Source organism: Canis lupus, chromosome 16, assembly GCF_048164855.1.
Source record: "Canis lupus baileyi chromosome 16, mCanLup2.hap1, whole genome shotgun sequence".
In the NCBI taxonomy this organism is placed as follows: domain Eukaryota; kingdom Metazoa; phylum Chordata; class Mammalia; order Carnivora; family Canidae; genus Canis; species Canis lupus.
Window position 1 is genome coordinate 36,886,448 of NC_132853.1, and position 6,208 is coordinate 36,892,655.

The 6,208-nt window shown below is 52.0% G+C and overlaps 1 long non-coding RNA gene across 6 annotated transcripts in view; it reads left to right on the forward strand.

Moving 5' to 3' along the window:
- LOC140606618 (uncharacterized) overlaps positions 1 to 6,208 on the forward strand; it is a 33,266-nt gene that overhangs the window by 347 nt on the left and 26,711 nt on the right. For 4 of the 6 annotated variants that reach the window (XR_012008943.1, XR_012008939.1, XR_012008940.1 and 1 more), the window contains exon 2: positions 705 to 953. This is a non-coding gene — a long non-coding RNA (uncharacterized lncRNA). Of the gene's footprint in view, positions 1 to 3; positions 92 to 137; positions 218 to 704; positions 954 to 6,208 lie in introns of those variants that run through there. The other 2 variants (XR_012008942.1, XR_012008944.1) reach the window with 2 other exon arrangements.

Sequence of the window (6,208 nt, forward strand, 5' to 3'; positions counted from 1 at the left end):
TAGGGCCCGCAGCCGCCCGGGGTGGGGGCGGGGAATGAGTCCCCGGGAGCTAGCCGGGAGCGGTCGGTGGGGAGTGGCTGGCCCCCAGCAGGTGCCTAGAGGCGAGGCTAGTGCAGGAAGGACCCCCCCTCGGGGGAAGCTGGGGGCGGGCGCGGGGGGGGGGTTGCCTGGGAAAGGACAAATGGAAAACCAGAATTAGGGGCCAGACTCAGACGAGGTGATGGGGAGACACAGAGGAGGGGCGGTCTCTGGTTGAGGGAAGAAATCGGGGCTGGAGAGTGGGAGAGGTTGAGGCGAGTTGTGGATCACACAGGATAGGTCCTGTGGAGGGTGCATGAGGGTGCGGGTGGAGGGGGGTGTGGGGTCCTCTGGAGTGCGGGGAGAACGCGGTGGAGTGAGGAAGAGACTGTGGGATGGGAAGGAAGACTGCTGAATGGAAAGCGGGGGAAGGGAAATTTGGGATCAAGCCATCCCAGACCAGAGCCATCTTCCTTCCAGCTCTGAACTCTCTCTCTGCCTCATTTCTTTAACCCCAGGTCAGAGCATGCTGCTCCCTTTGCTCATGATTTCTCCTTTACTGGAGCAGTGGGAGTTCACACCAGGCAGTGTTCTGGTAGATGGAAACGTTGTCGCTGCCTCTACTGCTCCTGGGCCTTCCTCATCTTCGCAGGGTTTTCCACTTCTTCACGTTTTGTCTTTCCTAGGTAGTTGGAGTCTAGTTCCTAGGGAATGCCAGCCATAGCTGGGGCACCGGGGAGCAGGTGGCTGTGCAAAGCCATTTCCAGGCTGTGGACCAAAAGGGCTGAGACATGGAAAACCTACCAGGGCCCATTCCAGCTTTGACCTGGCTGGGGCAGCCTTGGGTCAAGTCCTCTCTGTAGTCCAGGTTTCCACCAACATCAGGAAGGGGAGCTGCAGGAGCCATCTAGGCAGGCACCCCAGGACTGTGCCAGGTAAGGGGAACTTCCTGCCTTATCCAGGTGTCTGCATTACCAGGTGTTAAGCTTCATAAAGCCCTACATTAAATAACCTATCATCTTTTATTATATGGATGTGGCTTGAGCCAAATGGAATCTGGAAGACCCAATTTGCTGCAATGAAATAATACATATCTCAAGGCTTAATGATGTTGATATGTGGATTCTCCACTGGTTGGACTTTTTTTTTTTCTACATGGTTTTCTTCCATCAACATGACTGAGAGTTGACTGAACTATACTTTCTTGTTGAGGTTGTCTTTCCACATGTGAACACTGCTGTTCTCAGCTCCTCCCAGGCCCCTGCACTTGAACCTGTGTACGTGTAATTAATGCCCTTTAACACAGATGATTTTGTTCATGGCGCCACACTGTTGGCACTCCTGGGCTGTGCTGCTCTGGACCTGGGATACTAGGGAATCAAGACTGGATCATTTGAATGGTTTGCTTAAAAGCCAAGAGCTCAGGATAGATATTTATTCATTCCATAGACATTTGTTAAAGACTTCTTTTGGACCAGGCGCTGAGCTAGGTCTGAGAATACTAAGATGAAGAGAGTGAGATGCTTCCTGCCCACAAGGGGTTTGTAGTCTCCCCAATAGGAGAAACAGATCTGAGGGCTGATGAGTTACAGGTCCTTTAGCAGATACTTCGTGAGGAAAAGCGGAGCAGAAAAGAGAGTTGTCTGCAGGGGTCAGACAGTCCGAAAGTCTTCGTAAAGGGCAGGCATTTGATTTGTCTTGTTGACTAAGTGTTCTCCAGACAGACAATGGACCAGGCATGCCAGGAAGAGGGGACAGTGTGCAGAAAGGCAGAGCGTGTTAGGGAAATTGTGGAAAACAGTGTGATTCTCCCAGAGCAAGAAAGACAGTAAGGAGCAGGCCAGACTAGTAGGGAGGGCTGATGATCAGACAGGTGGAAAGGGCCGGGCTTTTATTTATTTATTTTTTAAATCTTTTAAAAAGATTTTATTTATTTATTCATGAGACACACACACACACACACACACACACACACACACAGAGGCAGAGACACAGGCAGAGGGAGAAGCAGGCTCCATGCAGGGAGCCTGATGTGGGACTCGATCCTAGAACTCCAGGATCACACCCTGGGCCGAAGGCAGGCACCAAACCGCTGAGCCACCCAAGGATCCTTTTTTCTTTTAGGGCCAGGCTTTTAGACAACATTTTCTTTTCTTTCTTTTTTTTCTTTTCTTTTTTTTTTTTTTTATCCTTGCTGTTATCAAACCAGAGTATCTAATTTCTGTTCTTTAAGACTGGATGAAGAGAAAAGGCACTAGATTCCAACAGCCTCTCGCATCCTCGGTGATTAGCAAGGAAGTTTGCAATTCGTTGCCTTTTAAGATTTTCCCTTCTGCTTTGAAAATAATAAGTAGGTTTGTGTTGTGCTTTTCTGCCTAGTGGGATTCGGTGTCTGGATCACAAAGCAGCCCTGCAGCGCAAAGGAGAGAGGGGCCGGCCTTGCTGCTACTGCTAAAATCCCGGCAGGGGTTTTGTCTGCGTGGGAGAAATGAATGTTTTATTGTTACTGCTTTTTTTTAAAACACTTTGCCACCCTCCTCCCATCCCCAACTTGTAAAATTATTAATCTTCTTGAAAGAAAGAGAGCCTTAAGTGAATAGAAAATGTGTTGTAATACTTTACTGTACAGAAGAGGCATACCGGTTTCTCAATATGAAGCAAAAGAGCTGCATGTGGTTTTAGGGACTGTGCCTTGCCTGTCTTCTTCCCATGTTTTTGCATTTATGTTCTTAAGTCACCTTTTCGTCTGATTGTTTGGTTGCATTCTATATTTCACTTGAATCTTAATGACTGTATTTGGGGACTTAGATCTGGTGACCGAGTGGCTGGTGGGTAAGGGAGGGCAAGGCAGGGGCAGGGAGACGTTGGGAGTCAGGGCAGAAGCTGGAAGCCAGGAGCCTGGAGCCGGAGTCTAGGATGGGGCTGGAGGTGAAGGAAGCCACTCACCGGGATAACTTTGGGTGATGTGGGTGGCACTGTTTGTTGAAGAAGGGCATGGTGAAGGAGGAGGTTTGGGGGGAAGATGAGGCCGATCAGACCTGTTGAGTATGAGGGTTTATAGGACACACATGTTTGGCCAGGTTTGATAATCACATCTGGGGCTTAGGGGAGAGGTTTAGGCCGTTGAGACTGGGCTAAGGGTCACGAGCCCCCGAGGCCATGGGGGAGGATGAGAATGAGAAGAGGGCCTGGGAGAATTAAGGAGGATGGGGGAGAGGGGAGAGGCCCAGGAAGATGGTAAGGATGCTAGTGAAATGCAGCCTCCCAGGAGGCCGGTGGCAGGCCAGAGGAGGTGTGCTCGGGGCTTGAAGCTCAGGCACTCTTGAGCCCAGCCTGGGGTACACCCAGGACACACAGAGGAGTGGGTACTTGGTGCTCTGCCAGTAGCTACCTGAGCCCTGAGAGTATGGTTATTGGGAGGCCCAGATGGGAGCCGGTCCTCAAAGGCTTGCAGTGGGATACGGAGGAGGCTGACCCTTCCCTGGGTGGCCTGCCTGTGGTTTTGTTGTTAACCCCTCTCATGACCCTTGTGTGTGCTCACAGATCATTTCCCAAATGTGTCCTTTTGTTTTCAGCCCCAGCCTTCATTAGAAGTGCCTTCCAGGGAGGGGGCACATCCCTTACTGTCTCTGGCTCCTTCTCAAAATCCCAGCCAGGGAATGCTCTTCTGTAATGTTTATGCATAAACTGCCTTCATTAAGCTTCTTTGTACCTGGGTGCCAGCCATGGTGAGTAGGCCTTGGGGCCTGGTGGGGGCAGGGCCGAGTGTTTTTGCAACCTGGAGGGATGTTAAGCTTTCCAGGGTGAGTGAGGTATTAGGGCATCGGTCTCAGTCCCAGCCCTGGCTGCCTTGGTAATTGGGGCCACAGGCAGAGGGAGGGGGCCTGATGGTGGGTTCCCAGGCAGGACCCTAGGAATATGACCTAGTGGCTTCTTAGTTTCCTTTGAGAAATCCTGGTTGGTCCTTGGTTTGGGCCTGTCCCATGGTCACTTCTCATTTCCTCTCACCCGGGACTGCGATGAGCAAGTGTTAGACTCTTCCTCAAGCCTTGATTCTCTGCCCTAACCCACCCTGGTTTGCTTTCTTTCCCCCCAGCCCCGTCCTATAGTCCATCTTTTCAGGCTCACTTCTTGCCTCTTCCTCTTTCTCTTCCACTCTTTGACTAGGCAATCCAGCTAGCTGCCACCAGTCCCAATAAGACTGCAATCCCTTTAGTGACTTTTTCCCAATGCTAAAGACCTTGGCCAGATCACTAGAGGTCTCCCAAAACAGTGAATCACCAAGTGAGGGTCCCTGGAATCCATCACCATGTAGAGCTCAGCCAATTTCCATCAGCCATGAGCCCCTGATGGGTCCAGGGAGCTGAGAGGCTGTGAGTGCCTCTTGGTCAGACTTAAGTGTGGGGCCTCACAAGGCCCTCAGAGGTGATTGTAAAGATGGACCGAGGAATTTGAAGGAAGTCTGACCTCTATTTGCTGGCTTAGTTTTTGTTTGTTTTTTTTAAAGGCATTTTGCCTGGACTTGCCTTCAGGAGGGAGGATCTCAGAAACGATGGACCCAAGCCCCTTTCCTTCTGGGTTGTAATCCTAGTGTCTGGGGCCAAAGAGCTACAGTGTTGAGCATCACTCAGCAGACAGGAGGGTGCAGTGAGGGGATGCGCTGCTCCCAAATTTTCAACCAGGGCCTACCAGGTACCCCAGGAGGCCTGTGGCCTTGGGTGATCTGGGGCTGCATGACACCATCAACAGCCTCCACCCCCAGCAACTCTCCAGTGAACGAGGGCTGGATTAAGGCAGATGAGGGCCTAGCTTGCCACCAAGCCTCTGTATTCTTTGCCCATGCCATCACCCACAGCGGGCAGAATGTCCTCTCCCGCTGCCTGACTCAGGCACCCCATGGGAGACAGAGCTAGTCAGGCCTGGCTTTTGAGCCTGCTTGCTGGGGGCTGGCACCCTCATTACCAAAGGTTGGGTCAGTTCCCACACATGAAGCATAAAGCACATGACTTGGAATCAGCTCTCAGGAAAGGATCATTCTTTGTGCCGCAGAGCAAAGCTAAGGGGGGGGGGGGTGTGTGTGTGTGGCAGAAATTGGTCAATGTGTTGACATTCTCCTTCTCTCCACCAATCTCCATTCAGAACACAGCGAAGAAGTCTCGTAACCTACACTGGAGGAAGGGAGGAGGAACACGCCTCTCATCTTCCCCCTGCTAGGGCAGCAATGAGATAGAGGATTGATGGAAGCTGGTCGAGAGGCTTCTGTGCCAGGGTAGATGCAGCTGTTGGTCTGGTTTCACTCAAAGGGCTTACGTGTAGAGATCAGGGGCAGAGGACCTGTGATCTATCTGAGATCATATCCTTTTTATTTCTTTAGATTCAAGGCTGTGGGCTGGCTCTGAGGAAAAGCTGTTTGCTTGCAGATGCAGGCTGCCAGTTACAAAGGAAACAGAGGGAGCATAGAGTGCAAAACCAGGCCTCCCCACTCCTGCACAGATGAGCAACCCTGGGGTGGCCCCTTGAGGGGAAGAGGCACATACTGTTCTGTGTGTGACTCACCTCTCCCTTCAGCAGATGTTCTTCTGGCCCCCAGCTGGGTTTGAACACATGCACTGACATCCTCCTCATAGCTCTGCCTGCCGCTCCAAGATACCCACCAAAGTTTCAGAGCTTCTGCTACCCTCTCTGGAGTGCCGGGATCGGGGACAAAAGGAAAACAGAAATCTGTGACTGGGATCCCAGCCCTCTACCCTGGGAAAGTATATTGGCCTTAGGGAACTACTTTTTCTCCAGACTCTCTAGCCTCTGGGAGGTGACTAAGCCAAGGTTCCTCTGGCTCTCTTCCCTATAGTTCTTACAAACAGGTTCTCAGGCCAAAGCCTTCCTCCAGGGACTGGGGAGTTGAGCAGAGGGACTCACTCGCTTGGAAGGAAGGCATCGCTGTGACCTGAGTCTGCAGGCAGAGTGTGCGCCAGCAAAACTGGCTCAGAGAAGCAGGAACACCCATGCTAGGCCCTGCCCGGAGGTCCCATCCTGGTGCTCTGGGGGCTTGTGCCAACACCAGGAGGTCTGTGTGGCTGCTGCCCTTTTTGGGCTGAGGCCAGGAGGGCAAGGTCCTGCCTTGGTCCCCATGTGGATTGCTGGGAGAGGCCAGGGCTCCCTCTTCCGGAGTCCTCCTCTCCAAGTTCTCCCA